We start from the raw sequence: 18,170 nt of genomic DNA on the forward strand, positions 1-18,170 counted from the left end.
CCTAGACCTTACCTGGGAATAAGCCTGATCCCATTAGGGTCTCAACAGAAATACTAAACTTCTAAAACTATCAAAATGCAAGGCAGCCAGCAGCTACATATTGTTTTTAGAGGAAATTAAAACTAAAACGTTTGTCACTTTGGGGCCTTAGGAAAGGATCTCAGATGTGATTCTTGACATGATTGGGAAATGCAAATGCTCTTTAGTGAAACAACATCCCAACCACCATTCCAAATCTTCCTGTCACTTTCTGTCACTTACCTAGTTCTTGTCACTTTGGATTTACCTTGCCTTTTCTCTGCTAACATTTCAGTAGGACACTGATTAAACTATTATATTTTCATGATATTCCTGGTGAGAAGTTTGATTGTCATAGGAGGTAAGAAACAGAGAAAGAATAAAACAAAAAATGAAGTGTTATGGAAAGAGTGGTGGATAGAGTTTCCCTCTGCCACCTCAGACAAGCCACTTCCCTCCTTTGTGCCTCAGTTTTCTCATCTGTCACAGCAGATCTCATGCTGGAGAGATGGCTCAGCAAGTAAAATGCTTGCCACACAAGTATGAGAACCAGAGTTAGAATTCCCAGCACTCATTAAAATGTTTTCCAGTGTAGTGCACATCTGAAATTACAGTGTTAGAGGGTTGTGGTAGAGACAGGCAGATTCTCAATATTCATTGGTTAACAAGTCTAGTCAATCATCAATCTCCAGGTCCAGCAAGAAACCCTGTCTCTAAAAGAGAAAATGAATGAATGTATGAAGGGAACTTGTGGGAAGGAGGGGAAGAAAATAGGAGTGGGAGGGAGATTGGGGCTTTAATAATAGAGTGAAGGCCATTACTCTTTAGCAGTTTCCTTCAAAGCTAGTTGTTCACTTAAAATATAAGAAATAAACATATCAGAAGTCTCAGGAAGTTCCTAAAACTGACTAGATGCACAACTCTACTCCCTCTTCAGGGTTATATAAACAGGGAGGACAGCTAAGAAGTCAGAGAGCAGATGAGCTTCTTAGATAAGGCTGCCTAGATGATGCTCTCTGGGCTGCCTTTAGGTTGTGGAGTAAGCTCCAGGTCTCCAGCTTTCATGAACTGTCACTCACTCTGGGGTAGGCTTTGGTGATGCAGCTGCCTTTGAGTCATTCCTACTCTTGTAAGTAACCTGTCACTCACATTCTTCTAAATGACAATAGTAAATTGGCTCACCAAGTTGGAATTTGATGATATCCCTACTTCAGATGTTGTTAGTTCCCTATCTAGGATGACTACACACTTGTTCTCTTCTCCTAGGAGTAGAGACACACAGAAGTTATGCATGTATGAAATTGCCAAACAACAAACTCAAGGAGAGTTAAAAAATAAAACAAAGATAAAAATGAGGCAGAGTTTGAGAAACATCAACCTCTACTCTCCATATGCACATGTGCATATATGTGTACCCGCATGTACCTGTGCACATGAATTATGAATATTCACACATTCCTAGATAAATGGAAGATCTCTGTGTCTCTGTCTCTTACACACGCACACACACATGCGTGTAAGCGTGCACGCACACACACAACACACACACACATACCATATTTCCCTATATAAATGCAAGTCTCTCATGTTGAAGAGGCTGTGACATTTTTATTTTTAAATAAAATCAAGGAAAATAATTATAGGATTTTAAAGCCAGACTGGTCTTATACTGGGAAGAAGATGCTTGGTCAGAGGATTGGATGCCACAAGAAGAGAGGAAAAAAGAAACCTGGCTGGCCCAGAGCCCAGCGTGGCAATTTATGTCTGATCTTTTTAAGGACAGAGCAATACTTTGCTACTGTTCTATGTCTACTGTGTGAAAAACAAATGGTGGGAAAAATAAATATTCCAGGCCTTCTGAAAAGAAGGTCAGAGAATCCAGGTGATAACTCAACACTTTACATTATTCTCCTATTCCTGCTCAAACCACTTACAGACCTGTGCTAGTCTGGCCTCCCACTCCCGGCCTCTGTCCCTGGCAGATGTCACTAATTGATTATAGCACTGTTTCCCTTTGAGACCAGACTGGGGAGCTCTCCCAGCTTGGTGCATTTGATTGGAATTGGCATGGGAGCTGAAATCTCTTTTGCCATCCTGAGCTCAAATTTCCTCTTGATTCGAGTAGAGAAAAGTAATAAAAAGAGGTTTGTAATTTAAAACAGATAAGGGACCTTCGGAAGGTTACCTGCTTTTTTTCCCCATTAATTTATTTATTTATCCATGTACCAACCTGATTTCAACCTGCCTCCTCTGAGTCCTTCTCTCATAGCCCCTCTCCCTACCCCCCCACCCTTCTGAGAAAGCAAAGATCCCACTGGATGTGCTTGGCACATCAAGGCACTGCAGGACTAGGCACACCCTCTCCCACTGAGGCCAGACAAGGCAACTGAGTTAGGGGAACAGGATCCATAGGCAGGCAACAGAGTCAGGATAAGCCCCTGCTCCAGTTGTTGGGAGATACTCATGGAGATCAAGCTGCATGTGTGCTACATATGTGTGGTAGGCCTGGGTCCAGCCTCTGGTTGGTTGGTCTTCCAGTCTCTGGGAGCCCCCAAGGATCCAGGTTAGTTGACTGTTGGTATTCCACGAGGCTTCCCATACTCCATCAAATGTTTGAATGTAGGTCTTTCCATCTGTTTTGGTTAGCTGCTGGGTAGAGACTCTCAGAGGACAGTTATGCTAGGCCTCTGTTTGCAAGAATAAGAGAGTATCATTAATAGGGCTTGGTTCTTGCCCACGGGATGAGTCTCAAGTTGGGCTTAGTCATTAGTCAGACATTCCCTCGGTCTCTGTTCTATCTTTGTGCACTTCTTGTAGACAGGATGAATGGGTGGGAGGTTTTGTGGGTAGATTGGTATCCTTACTCCTTCCACTGGAGTCTTGCTTGACTATAGACAATAGGAGGTGGCCACTTCAGATTCCATATTCCCTAGTGCTAGAAGTGTCAGCTGGTGTCACCCCCATAGATTACCTAAAGCCTCCTCCATCCCGGGTCTCTGGTACATCCTACAGATGCACCTCAACCTATTTTGAGTGCTGGTTTGTAGGCAAACTCCCCGAGGCCTCAAGGTCAATTTCTAGATTTTAGAAGTTAATGGCTACTTTTAAGACAAAGGGGCATGTTTGGGTCCCAGAGACCCCAAACTCTGGCTTCATCAGAACACATTAGGATTCAGGAGATATTGAGTGTCTGGACACATCAGATGTGTGATTAGTTTTAGGTGTTCAAGCTGCGAGACCATGAGGGATTGTTTTTTGTTAATCCTGTCCAACTTCTTGACAAGTTCTCTGGGGTCAGAACAATCAGATTACTCCTAAGTAAAGTGCGGCTGACACTGTCAAAAGATGCCTACGGGAACAGCCTCTTCAGCAGTCTGTGCTCAACATCTTCCTGGACAAGAAGCTCCTTTTTGTGTGTGTGTCTAGTTTCAGGCTTAAATTGCTTTTATTTGTCATAGAGGCTGGATCAATAATCCCAATCTGTGAGCCTGTGTCTTTCTGTGTGTGTCTTTCCTCGTCAGTAGATCTGAAATAAATCACGTTTGATAGGGAGAAGAAAGTAGAGAAAATGTCACAGTGGCAGAGATTATAGAGGGGCGTGTGTAGGGGACTGTAAATAGAGGGATAATACAAGAGCACATCAAAACAATCATCCACCATGATCAAGTAGGCTTCATCCCAGGCATGCAGGGATGGTTTAACATACGGAAAACCATTAACGTGATCCATTATATAAACAAACTGAAAGAACAAAACCACATGATCATTTCATTAGATGCTGAGAAAGCATTTGACAAAATTCAACACCCCTTCATGATAAAAGTCCTGGAAAGAATAGGTATTCAAGGCCCATACATAAACATAGTAAAAGCCATATACAGCAAACCAGTTGCTAACATTAAACTAAATGGAGAGAAACTTGAAGCAATCCCACTAAAATCAGGGACTAGACAAGGCTGCCCACTCTCTCCCTACTTATTCAATATACTTCTTGAAGTTCTAGCCAGAGCAATCAGACAACAAAAGGAGGTCAAGGGGATACAGATCGGAAAAGAAGAAGTCAAAATATCACTATTTGCAGATGATATGAAAGTATATTTAAGTGATCCCAAAAGTTCCACCAGAGAACTACTAAAGCTGATAAACAACTTCAGCAAAGTGGCTGGGTATAAAATTAATTCAAATAAATCAGTAGCCTTCCTCTACACAAAAGAGAAACAAGCCGAGAAAGAAATTAGGGAAATGACACCATTCATAATAGACCCAAATAATATAAAGTACCTCGGTGTGACTTTAACCAAGCAAGTAAAAGATCTGTACAATAAGAACTTCAAGACACTGAAGAAAGAAATTGAAGAAGACCTTAGAAGATGGAAAGATCTCCCATGCTCATGGATTGGCAGGATCAATATAGTAAAAATGGCCATTTTACCAAAAGCGATCTACAGATTCAATGCAATCCCCATCAAAATACCAATCCAATTCTTCAAAGAGTTAGACAGAACAATTTGCAAATTCATCTGGAATAACAAAAAACCCAGGATAGCTAAAACTATCCTCAACAATAAAAGGACGTCAGGGGGAATCACTATCCCTGAACTCAAGCAGTATTACAGAGCAATAGTGATAAAAACTGCATGGTATTGGTACAGAGACAGACAGATAGACCAATGGAATAGAATTGAAAACCCAGAAATGAACCCACACACCTATGGTCACTTGATTTTTGACAAAGGAGCCAAAACCATCCAATGGAAAAAAGATAGCATTTTCAGCAAATGGTGCTGGTTCAACTGGAGGGCAACATGTAGAAGAATGCAGATCGATCCATGCTTATCACCCTGTACAAAGCTTAAGTCCAAGTGGATCAAGGACCTCCACATCAAACCAGACACACTCAAACTAATAGAAGAAAAACTAGGGAAGCATCTGGAACACATGGGCACTGGAAAAAATTTCCTGAACAAAACACCAATGGCTTATGCTCTAAGATCAAGAATCAACAAATGAGATCTCATAAAACTGCAAAGCTTCTGTAAGGCAAAGGACACTGTGGTTAGGACAAAACGGCAACCAACAGATTGGGAAAAGATCTTTACCAATCCTACAACAGATAGAGGCCTTATATCCAAAATATACAAAGAACTCAAGAAGTTAGACCGCAGGGAGACAAATAACCCTATTAAAAAATGGGGTTCAGAGCTAAACAAAGAATTCACAGCTGAGGAATGCCGAATGGCTGAGAAACACCTAAAGAAATGTTCAACATCTTTAGTCATAAGGGAAATGCAAATCAAAACAACCCTGAGATTTCACCTCACACCAGTGAGAATGGCTAAGATCAAAAACTCAGGTGACAGCAGATGCTGGCGAGGATGTGGAGAAAGAGGAACACTCCTCCATTGTTGGTGGGATTGCAGACTGGTACAACCATTCTGGAAATCAGTCTGGAGGTTCCTCAGAAAATTGGACATTGAACTGCCTGAGGATCCAGCTATACCTCTTTTGGGCATATACCCAAAAGATGCCCCAACATATAAAAAAGACACGTGCTCCACTATGTTCATCGCAGCCTTATTTATAATAGCCAGAAGCTGGAGAGAACCAGATGCCCTTCAACAGAGGAATGGATACAGAAAATGTGTTACATCTACACAATGGAATATTACTCAGCTATCAAAAACAACGAGTTTATGAAATTCGTAGGCAAATGGTTGGAACTGGAAAATATCATTCTGAGTGAGCTAACCCAATCACAGAAAGACATACATGGTATGCATTCATTGATAAGTGGCTATTAGCCCAAATGCTTGAATTACCCTAGATGCCTAGAACAAATGAAACTCAAGACGGATGATCAAAATGTGAATGTTTCACGCCTTCTTTAAATGGGGAACAAGAATACCCTTGGCAGGGAAGAGAGAAGCAAAGATTAAAACAGAGACTGAAGTAACACCCATTCAGAGCCTGCCCCACATGTGGCCCATACATATACAGCCACCCAATTAGACAAGATGGATGAAGCAAAGAAGTGCAGACCGACAGGAGCCGGATGTAGATCGCTTCTGAGAGACACAGCCAGAATACAGCAAATACAGAGGCGAATGCCAGCAGCAAACCACTGAACTGAGAATAGAACCCCCGTTGAAGGAATCAGAGAAAGAACTGGAAGAGCTTGAAGGGGCTCGAGACCCCATATGTACAACAATGCCAAGCAACCAGAGCTTCCAGGGACTAAGCCACTACCTAAAGACTATACATGGACTGACCCTGGACTCTGACCTCATAGGTAGCAATGAATATCCTAGTAAGAGCACCAGTGGAAGGGGAAGCCCTGGGTCCTGCTAAGACTGAACCCCCAGTGAACTAGACTATGGGGGGAGGGCGGCAATGGGGGGAGGGTTGGGAGGGGAATACCCATAAGGAAGGGGAGGGGGGAGGGGGATTTTTGCCTGGATACCGGGAAAGGGAATAACACTCGAAATGTATATAAGAAATACTCAAGTTAATAAAAAAAATAGAGGGATAATAAATAATTTTTATTGGGGGACTTATTTATCTGGGGCACTGTGTCTTCATATTTAATCATGAAAATATATGACAGCCCTGTTATTAGTCTCTACCTTAATGATGAGGAATTTTAGACTCTAGTGGGTTAAACATATTTTCCAAAGCCCTACAGTGTGTTTGTAGTAAAGGAAGATCTGAGTGATGTCCTTGAGTACTTCCCCACACTGCTTTTTCTAATCTATTTCAGTGTGGATGGCAATGTTGCTAGCATCAAGCTATGCCTCTCTCTCTCTCTCTCTGTTGGCTCTGCTCACAGCTCTGTTCACAGAAAATGCTTCATGGTGGCAAGATGGCTGCCATCAGTGCCAGACACAGATCCTGTCCCTTCTGCCACTCAATAGGAGAAATGCTTCCCTTCCTATGAGTCTAATAAAATCCTGGGGTTGTGTCTGTTTAGTCTGACATCCATGATGTGCTCAATCCTGAGCCTTCACTATGGCCAACTGGATAGAAATAGATTGATTTTCCAGACTTCAGTTAACTGCTACCCAGGAAGAAGTGACAGAAGAGGCTATATAAAGGAGACCAGCAGTTGATAAGATAGTATTATATAAAAAAATTGGGTATAGCATGTTGAAGAAAAGTACAGGGATATTATTAGGTGGGCAAAACCAATAAAAATTCATTTATTACGAGTTATGTGTGATACCACCTTAAACCTGAAGAACTAGGCTTTGTTCATGCTCCCCATATCGCTAGAGTTTTGTCCCAACCAAATTCTAGGTCTTGGGACTGGGAAGGGTCTAATATATTAGCATTGTCAGTCTGTATGTGCTGACTAGTTTTTGTTGTTACTGTCGTTGCTTTGTTATTGTTGTTTGATTATGTTTTTGTTAGTTTGACAAAAAAATGTTAGAGTTTTCTGGGAAGAAGGAACCTCAATTGAGAAAATACCTCCATATAATTGTCCTATAGGCAAATCTTTAGGGAATTTTCTTGATTGATGATTAATACAATGGAGCCCAGCCCACTGTTGGTGGTATCAACCCTAAACAGTTGGTCCTGAGGTGTATAAGAAAGAGGCTGAAGAAACTTAGCAACAGAAACCAAGGCAACTTGGCATCATCGGAACCCAGTTCTCTCACCATAGCAAATACTGGATAACCCATCATACCGGAGTCATAGATGCAAGCATCACCAATAGAACATAAGAGATAGAAGAGAGAATCTCAGGGGCAGAAGATACCTTAGAAAACATTTGCACAATAGTAAAAAAAAAGAATGCAAAATGCAAAAAGCTCCTTCCCAAAACATCCAGGAAATCCAGGACACAATGAAAAGACCAAACCTAAGGATAATAGGTATAGAAGTGAGTGAAGATTCACAGCTTGAAGGGCCAGGAAATATTTTCAACAAAATTATAAAGGAAAACTTTCCTAACCTAAAGAAAAAGATGCCCATAAACATACAAGAAGACTACAGAATGCCAAAAAAATTGGACCAGAAAAGAAATTCCTCCATCACATAATAGTAAAAACACCAAATGCACAAAACAAAGAGAGGATATTAAAAGCATTAAGGGAAAAAGGTCAAGTAACATATAAAGGCAGACGTATCAGAATTACTCCAGACTTCTCAACTGAGACTATGAAAGCTAGAATATCCTGGACAGATATCGTACAGACCCTAAGAGAACACAAATGCCAGCCCAGCCTACTATATCCAGCAAAACTCTCAATTACCATAAATGGAGAAACTAAGATATTCCGTAACAAAACCAAATTTTACAATATCTTTCCAAAATCCAGCCCTACAAAAGATAATGGATGGAAAACTCCAATACAAGGAGGGAAACTACACCCTAGAAAATGCAAGAAATTAATCTTTCAAGACACTCAAAAGAAGATATCCATTTAAACATAATTCCACCTCCAACAACAAAAATAACAGGAAACAACAATCACAATTCCTTAATAACTCTTAACATCAATGGACTCAGTTCCCCAATAAAAAGACACAGACTAACAGACTGGATAGGTAAAGAGGACCCAGCATTTTGCACCCAGGAAATGCAACTCAGTGACAAAGACAGACGTTACCTCAGAATAAAAGGCTGGAAAAAAATTTCCCAAGCAAATGATCCAAAGAAACAAGCTGAAATAGCCATTTTAATATCGAATAAAGTTGACTTTCAACCAGAAGTTGTCAAAAAAAGATAAGGAAAGACACTTAATACTCATCAAAGGAAAAAAATCCACCAAGATGAACTCTCAGTTCTGAACATCTATGCTCCAAATGCAAGGGCACACACATTCATAAAGAAACTTTACTAAAGCTCAAGGCATACATTGAACCCCACACAATAATAGTAGGAGACTTCAACACCCCACTCTCATCAATGGACAGATCATGGAAAACAGAAACTAAACAGAGACACAGTGAAACTAGTAGAAGTTATGAACCAAATGCATTTAACAGATATCTATAGAGTATTTCATCCTAAAACAAAAGAATATACCTTCTTCTTAGCACCTCATGGTACCTTCTCCAAAACTGACCATATAATCAGTCACAAAACAGGCCCCAATAGATACAAGGAGATTGAAATAATCCCATGTATCCTATCATATCACAATAATCTGGTCTTCAATAACAACAAAAAATGACAGAAAGCCCACATAAACATGGAAGCTGAACAATGCTCTACTCACTGATAACTCGGTCAAGGAAGAAATAAAGAAAGAAATTAAAGACTTCTTAGAATTTAATGAAAATGGAGGTACAACATACCCAAACTTATGGGACACAATGAAAGCAGTGCTAAGAGGAAAACTCATAGCTCTGAGTGCCTCATAAGAGAAACTGGAGAGAGGATGCACTAACAGCTTGACAGCACACCTGAAAGCTCTAGAAGTAAAATAGGCAAATACAGCAAAGAGGAGTAGGCAGCAGGAAATAATCAACTCAGAGCTGAAATTGACCAAGTAGAACAAAAATAACTATACAAAGAATCAACAAGACCAGGAGTTGGTTCCTTGAGAAAAAAAAATATAAACCGTTAGTCAGACTAACCAGGAGACAGAGGGACAGTATCCAAATTTACAAAATCAGAACTGAAAAGGGAGATATAACAACAGAATCAGTAAATTAAAAAAATTATCAGACCCTACTACAAAAGCCTATACTCAACAAAACTGGAAAATCTGGATGAAATGGACAATTTCTACAGATATCAGGTACCAAAGTTAAATCAGGATCAGATAAACTATCTAAACTGTTCTATAACTCCTAAAGAAGTAGAAGCAGTCATTAGAAGTCTCCCAACCAAAAAAAGCCCAGGAACAGATAGGTATACTGAAGAATTCTATCAGACCTTCAAAGAAGACTTAATACCAGTACTCTTTATATTATTCCACAAGATAGAAACAGAAGGAACACTGCCCAATTGAAGCCACAATTACACTTACACGTAAACCGCACAAAGACCCAACAAAGAAAGAGAACTTCAGACTAATTTCCCTCATGAATATTGATGCAAAAATACTCAATAAAATTCTTGCAAACCGAATCCAAGAACACATCAAAACAATCATCTGCCATAATCAAATTGGCTTCATCCCGTGGATGCAGGGATGGTTCAATATATGGAAATCCATTAAGGTAATCCACTATATAAACAAACTCAAAGAAAAAAACCGCACGATCAACTCATTAAATGCTGAAAAAGCATTTGACAAAATTCAACACCCCTTCATGATAAAAGTCTCAGAAAGATCAGGAATTCAAGACCCATAACTAAACACAGTAAAAGCCATATACAGCAAACCAGTAGCCAACATCAAACTAAATGGAGAGAAACTTGAAGCAATCCCACTAAAATCAGGGACTAGACAAGGCTGCCCACTCTCTCCCTATCTGTCCAATATAGTACTTTAAATCCTAGACAGAGCAATTAGACAACAAAAAGAGGCCAAAGGGATACAAAATGAAAAGGAAGAAGTCAAAATATCACTATTTGCAGATGATATAATAGTATACTTAAGTGACCCCAAAAATTCTACCAGAGAGCTCTTAAAGCTGATAAACAACTTCAGCAAAGTGGCTGGGTATAAAATTAACTCAAACAAATCAGTAGCCTTGCTCTACCCAAAGGCAGAGAAAGAAATTAGGGAAATGACACCCTTCAGAATAGTCACAAATAATATAAAATACCTTGGTGTTGTCTAACTAGGCAAGTTAAAGATCTGTATGGCAAGAACTTCAAGTCTCTGAAGAAAGAAATTAAAGAAGATCTCAGAAAATGGAAAGATCTCCCATGCTCATGGATTGGCAGGATTAATATAGTAAAAATGGCCATTTTGCCAAAAGCAAACTACAGGTTCAATGCAATTCCCATCAAAATTCCAACTCAATTCTTCATAGTGTTAGAAAGAGCAATTTGCAAATTCATTTGGAATAACAAAAAACCCAGAATAGCAGAAACTATTCTCAACAATAAAAGAGCTACTGGGTGAAACACCATCCCTGACCTCAAGCAGTATTACAGAGCCATAGTCATAAAAACTGTATGGTATTGGTACAGAGACAGGCAGATTGATCTTAGAGAAAGGACTGAAGGAGTTGAAGAAGTTTGCAAACCCAAAGGAAGAACAAAAATATCACCAATCAGAACCCCCAGAGCTCTCTGGGACTAATCTGCCAACCAAAGAGTACACATTGGGGTGGGGGTGGGGGAACCATGGCTCCAGCTACATATGTAGCAGAGGATGGCCTTGTCAGGCATCAGTGGGAGGAGAAGCCCTTGGTCCTGTGAAGGCTCCCCTCAGTGTAGGGGAATGCCAGTGTGTTGAGGTGGGAGCGGTAGGTGGGAGTGGGAGCACCCTCACAGAAGCAGGGTGGTGGTGGGATGGGAGAGGGGGGATCAGGAAAACGGACAACATTTGAAATGTAAATACATAAACTATACAATAAAAACAGAAAGAAAGCTGAGCCATCCATGGGAAACAGACCAGGAAGCAACATTTCTCTATGGTTCCTACTTCAGTTCCTGCCTCCAGGTTACTGCCTTTAGTTTCTTCTCTGACATTCCCAGATGGTCTCTAAGCTGGAGACTTAAATAAATCCATTGCTTCTCTTGCTGCTTTTGGTTGTGGTGTTTATTACAGCAGTGGAAAGCAAACCATAATAGTGTGCAACCTCCATCTTCTCTCCATCTCCACCCAGTAGGTCCTAGAGACCCTGTACCATTTACAAATGAAAGTGTGGGTTCTCTTCTCATGTCAGAAGAGATTGTCCTTTTGCCTTCAAGTGTTTAAACTCTGCCAAGTCTCTAGGATAGGTGCTAGGGACCTTTGCCTTTCAAATGAGCTTCGTTATTTATAAAGTCCTGCTAGACTCTCAGCCACCATTTCCATTGGGGTTTCCCCTAGTTTTTTCTCTGTAGGACTGACAAAAAACTTTACTTGACCAAGCTTCAGAGAGGCCCCCAAACCTTCTGCTACACCTGTCTGTTGTTCCTTGGAAAATGCAGGTTGAGTAACAGCCTTACTGAATCAGTGTAGCAAGAACTTCCTCAACTTCAACAACCAACCCCCTCATTATTTCCTCCTGTTAGAGCCTCACCGCTTCTACCCTGCAAGTGTGCTATGTTATGCTACTATGCTGTCAGCAATGAGAGAGATGGCCTAGCCGTTAAGAGAAATTTTGCTGTGGTACAAGAGTTCAGTTCCCAGCACCCACATCAGATGGTTTACCTGTAATTCCAGTCCCAGGAGATCTGATGCTTTCTTCTGGCATTTATGGGTACTCTCACTCATATGTAATACAGACACAGACAGACAGACAGACATTTATTCTTCTAAGTGAGTTTAGATAGAATCCCCTCATGTATGTAGTTTCCTCTTACTAAATTTCCATCTGTGTTTCCCCCTATACATTCCACAATTCTTGACATAAATTCTCACTTGCCCATGCTGTAGTTTGAGTTGAACTGAGCCTCCTTCTCACTTGTAAAAGTTGTATTCCGGGGTCCCTATGCCTGTCACAATAAAGTCCAATAAAATTTTTCTTACCCTATAATAAGAATCATTTTTTTAATTTAATGATGCAATTCACTATATCTTCTGACACTTGATTTTCATTCCTTAAAAAGATGTTTTTAAATTTCAAAATTGGGGCTGGAGACACGGCTCAGTGGTAAAAGTACTTAGTGCTTTTTTCAGAGACCGGGATTCAGTTGCCAGCACCTCCAGGGAAGCTTACAATTTCAATTCCAGGGTATCAGATACCCTCTTGTGGTCTTTTCCGGTACTGCATGTATGTGGGCCACAAACACACATGCAGTTAAACAGCTCTACAAATAGTTATTCATAAAAAGAAAAATAAATATTACACTTCAAAATTATGGATACATTTATAAATGTTACAGTGATATAATATACTAATACATATAAACAAGTATATATATATACACACACACACACGTGTGTGTGTGTGTGTGTGTGTGTGTGTGTGTGTGTGTGTGTGTATCATACACAGCACAATTATAAAACAAATGTCCATGAACCCAAGACATCTTAAAAGAACTCTTCCTGCTGAAGAGGCTATATCTGTTCTTTCCCAATTTCCTTCTCCTCTTTCATATAATCAACCACTGTTGAATTTTTATTCATGTGCTATTTATTTATTTATTATAAGCTCCCTGCTTTTAAAACTATTTTGTGTTTATATATATATAACTTATTATATTAGAAAGCATTTTATAGTGCAAATTTGTGTTTATTTTAAAAATCGTATATTGTTTTTAAAATGGCGTAGAAGGCAAATTATTATTGTCTTCCACATCAACTCTTTTCCAAACTTTATTTTTGAGATTCATGTAGGTTGCTGTGCTTTAATATGTATAAGCCATTCATTTCTACTTCTGTACACAATCTCATGTATGGCCATATAATAAGGTATGTATTTTTCCTGAACAGTCATACGTGTTGTTTCTACAACACTGATGTTATAAACACTGAGGCAATGACTATTCTCCACATGCTTCATATGCACACATGCAAAGCCCTTCATGAATTGTTTCAATTTCCTTTTAGAAAGTCAATTGATTTTTACACATTAATCTTATTTCTAGCCTCTTTCTTAATCACTTTTTATTCATCCCAATAATTATCCTGTATACTGAGTGTTGAATTAATCTTCTTCTGTGAATAATGACAGTGGTCTTTGTAGTCTTTATCACTCATAAACTTTCCTTGTCTTCCTGCATTGGTTGGACTTCCAGACAGTACTGAATAGATGTTCAATACTGAAAGGTCATCTCCTGTAGCTGCTATTATGTATATCCAGATGCCATGGAAAGATGAACCATCTCCCCCAGCTGCAGAGAGCACTACCAGAGGATAACCCTCAGTGGGAGTGCATGGATTGAAAAGCTGGTTTCATGCAAGATGGAGCTCCTTGGTTAACCATCCAATAACAATATCCAATAACAGAAAAAGGTAGTTTCTGCCTCTGTATGAGGTACAATTCCAAAGGGCCACAGCAAATGCAGACCTTCCATGAAGGTCTTCTTTGGGGGTATTTCTTATCTCAATTCTCTTTGCCCAAGCCAGCTTCCTTCCCCTCCACTCTGCATGGGTCTAAGTCCCAGAGCATCCCAGAGTAATCATCTTGTGCATCACCTCAAATTTAAGATCTTCTTCCCATAGGAATGGTCAGTAGAAATATTTCATCTGGTTCCACATTTTCAAGTGAAAAATCTTTTAATGTATTTCTGTGGAGGACCAGATTGAAGGAGATATCCTTTATTCAGCTAAAGAAATTTCCTTCTCTTATGCTCATTAAAAAATTATTATTGATAATTAAATATATCCACATTTTCTTTTCCTAAACCATGATAGTTTTTTTTTTGAGAGCTGGCCAACATCTACTGCCTAAGAAATTTCTAGTAAGCTGCCAGTGTGACCCTGTTGGAAGAGGGAGGGGTTATTTGTGAGGGCTCAGCTAAAGTAGCCACAATTGTGGGCAGAACCATCCCCTAAGCCCTGCCAAACTGTAGAATGATGACATTTAATCAGTGATATTTTAATGTGATAAATTATGGGTGATGTATTTTAAAGCAATAGATTATGGAAACAGTAATACTCTGAGATTATAGTCCAAGATATTGCTGGAGGTTAAAGGTCTATTTGTAATTATCCCCCTTGGCTGACTTCTTTTCTTTCAATCATTATCTAAGCCTCCATCCTTCAGAACAGAATTTCATAGTGATAAAGACCAGAGGCAGGATTCCTCTCTTGGATCAACATGCCTCAGCTGTACAATGTTAATCATATTCCTTAATCTCTCTAGTCTCCAAGACTTTCATTATCAAATAAGGGTAATAATATTATGTACATTATATGATTGCTATGTGGCCTGTGCAACTGTTATTTGAAGCTGTTGTTCAATCAAATTCATAGTTACCTATACACAAGAAATAATTTCTGTTGCTGTGGCTACTCGTGTTGGCATTTAAAAAATATCCCAAAACTCTATGTTCTTGTGATGTTGTCTTTGGCCCTGGTTCCTTGTATATAACTTTTAAAATCTTTGGACCTGTAAGAGCTTTTTGCATAATAATAAGACTGAGGGCTGGGTGGAAGACCTACTGTGTTGAACTAGAAACTTTAGTCCCCACTTCTGACACTGAATAGGGATCAGGGCTTAAAGTTAAATTAATGATGGCTGAATTGATAGACAATGGCCAACAATTTAATTAATTATGCCTATATAAAGAAATGTCCATAACAGAATTTTTTCTTGTTGTGGTGACAGAATTCCTGATAAAACTTAGGGCACTAAAAGCTTCTTTTGGCTCACAGTTCAAGAGTCCAATTGTCATAGTGAGGAAGGCACAAAAGTATGAGACAACTGGTAGTGCTGTGTCTCCTGTCAGAAAGCACAGAAATATTTGTGGTGCTCAGCTCCCTTTGTCCTTTTTTTTCAATCTAGAATATTGCTATCCCTGCAGAGTGGGGCTTCCCACTTCCATCAAATATTCAAAATCCTCTCATACTCATGTCCACAGGATTATTTCCCAGGTGATTCTAAATTCTGACCAATTGACAATATGAACCAGCACACAGCTCAAAAGGACTGACTTCAGGGAGCATCTAGACTCTTAACCAAGAGCAAACTCACATAGCAACAGGCTGGTTCACCCAAACTCAGTGTTGATGGAAGAGTCTACATTGGAGACCCTTTTATACCATGTCAAGTGTATCTTTTCATTCATTTGTATTATTAAAATACCTTTCGTAACCAATGAGTGGATGTATTCACATAAAGACTCGCCCTGAGTTCTGCGAGGTTTTCTAAACCTTTCTAATCAACCCTGAGGCTGCATTTCTAGAACTCCAGTTTAGGGCCAGCCAATAGCGCAGGTCACATCTAGGAGCTCAAAAAGACTGTGGATGCGGTCTTTCAGGATACAATGGGCTCTGGTGCCATCTCAGGTGGATAGCGACAGAATTGAGTCAGGGTAAATGGCATCTAACATCTTCTGGGGAGTCTGGTTTGAAAAACTCTTTACCAAAAGTCCATACGCTAAAGCCTCGCTCTTTAGCTTATAGTTTTATTGGCAGAAAGTTAGGTGATTTGAGGCATGCAATCAAATGTAATATTAGGACCAGAGACCAGGGTGTCTCCTCCTCCTCCTCCTCCTCCTCCTCCTCCTCCTCCTCCTCCTCCTCCTCCTCCTCCTCCTCCTCCTCCTCCTTTTCTTCTTCTTCTTCTCCTCCTCCTCCTCTTCCTCCTCCTCCTTTTTCTTCTTGTTTCTCTCTCTCTCTCTCTCTCTCTCTCTCTCTCTCTCTCTCTCTCTCTCTCTCTCTCTCTCTGGCTTCCGTAATATTCTGCTCACGATGTCATCTCTACCTCCATATTCTGGGCTTCAGGCCCCAATTGACCATGAAAAAAGTAAACTTTTCCTTCTTGAAGTTGTTTTATGCTGTCTCTCATCAATGGAAAGAGGAGTAATGGGGATATCTTATTGAGCATCTGTGTAAGAGAGACCAGTTTGGGATTCTCCCAAATTGGATGAATCAATTAAATATTTGTTTAAATAAACATATAAAAGAATTTATAGCAGAGTTTTTCTTCTTCTCTGGTCTTGGGTGTGCTTTTTTGTTCTTTTTTTCTGTAATAGAATTTGTACCTTCCCTTCCAATATTCAGAATCAAGTCATACTTTGTTAGTTATCTTTATGACTATCAGAATTGAACATACTGGAACCCAGGGCTAGATAAATGCCTCGTGGAGAGGAACCTTTATCAGTTTAACACCTAATATCAGAGTTCACACAAAATCCTTGGTGAAAAATCCTCTTTTGACTTGTTCCAGGTCAAGAAGTTGATTTGGAGAAGAATTCCATAAAAGGCAGAAGTACAATCTCCTCTGGCTCCTTAGGAGGCTTAACTCTCCCTTCATATGGTGTGATGAAAGCCTACAGGAAATACCCAAGTAAAGAAAGAAAAATGAAGGAACAATGTCCTTGCACAGAATGTATGTAAGGGACGTCTTTGAAAATGTCCCCTAGGGCTTTGGGTGAGTGTGCACCACTCTGTTTGCTGGCCCACTTTCCAATGACTAACAGCTCCCTATCTGGACACTTAAGTGCTTTCTCAGAATGGCTGATAGGGGTGGAGACTTAATGAGATTTGTGGCAACTTGGTTTTCAAACGACAACTGCAGCCATGATTTTTGCTGCATGCCCAATGACAGATTCATCTTCATCCCCAGCCAAGCCCATGTTAACGGAACTCAGACGTGACAGCACCAAGCAGTAGGAATGTGCTGTGTTGTCTTTATTCTGCCAGGAATGGGCAGGATTTGGCTAAGAGTCTTGTTAGATATCTGGTGCCAAAAAGTTAGTTGGCTCAAAATTGGTATCCAGGGCAGTTCTGTTCATTTCATTGGTCTTAGCTAAATGTCTAGGCTAGCTGAGGATGAAATCTAAGGACAGAGGAGAGAGAGACAGGAGGGAGAGAGGAGGAGGGATACACATAGGGAAATAAATAGGAGGGAGAAGAAGAGGAGGAGCAGGAAGGAAGAGGAGGGAAAGAAGGGAAGGGGTGAGAGTAAAAGAAATAGATAGCCAACGGCTGAAGGCCACAGCTGGGTTGAGAACAAGCATCAATGAAGGCAGTGGTTTACATGATTTCAAATGTTGTCTTTGTTACCTCCTGACTTTTAATAAGTTACTTTATTCCTCCAAACCCAGATTTTTCTCTTCTACAAAATAGAATAAGTTGAACATCCATCCCCCAATAAGACAATTTTATCACCCCCTCCAAGGTTCAGTGGCTATCACTGAAAAAGAGGGTAGGAAGATCACAAGCACTGGAGGGTGTGGAGGCATGAAATGTTGGTTGCTGCGTATGGCATGTCTGTTGTAACCCCAAGCAAAAAACAACTGCAGCCACCTGGACAAGTCAACAAGACATGAAAGTGGGAAGAGGACAAAGAGGGAAGGAGGGGGCGTCTATAGGCATGTGGCGTGGATAAGAGAGGATAACAGGGCTAATATATTTATAATACATTATATTTATGCATGAACTACTAAAATTAAAAATTAAAATTATTGAAAAATGAATGGAATAATA

The 18,170-nt window shown here is 40.0% G+C and overlaps 1 long non-coding RNA gene across 1 annotated transcript in view; it reads left to right on the top strand.

The window, feature by feature from the left end:
- Window positions 1–18,170, top strand: part of LOC148002826 (uncharacterized) — a 91,677-nt gene that overhangs the window by 59,547 nt on the left and 13,960 nt on the right. Inside the window, exon 3 of the long non-coding RNA XR_015631196.1 lies at window positions 16,909–17,112. This is a non-coding gene — a long non-coding RNA (uncharacterized LOC148002826). The remainder of the gene's footprint in view (window positions 1–16,908; window positions 17,113–18,170) is intronic.

The sequence above is a fragment of the Rattus norvegicus genome, chromosome 10, assembly GCF_021556685.1.
Source record: "Rattus norvegicus strain SHRSP/BbbUtx chromosome 10, alternate assembly SHRSP_T2T, whole genome shotgun sequence".
Classification (NCBI taxonomy): Eukaryota; Metazoa; Chordata; class Mammalia; order Rodentia; family Muridae; genus Rattus; species Rattus norvegicus.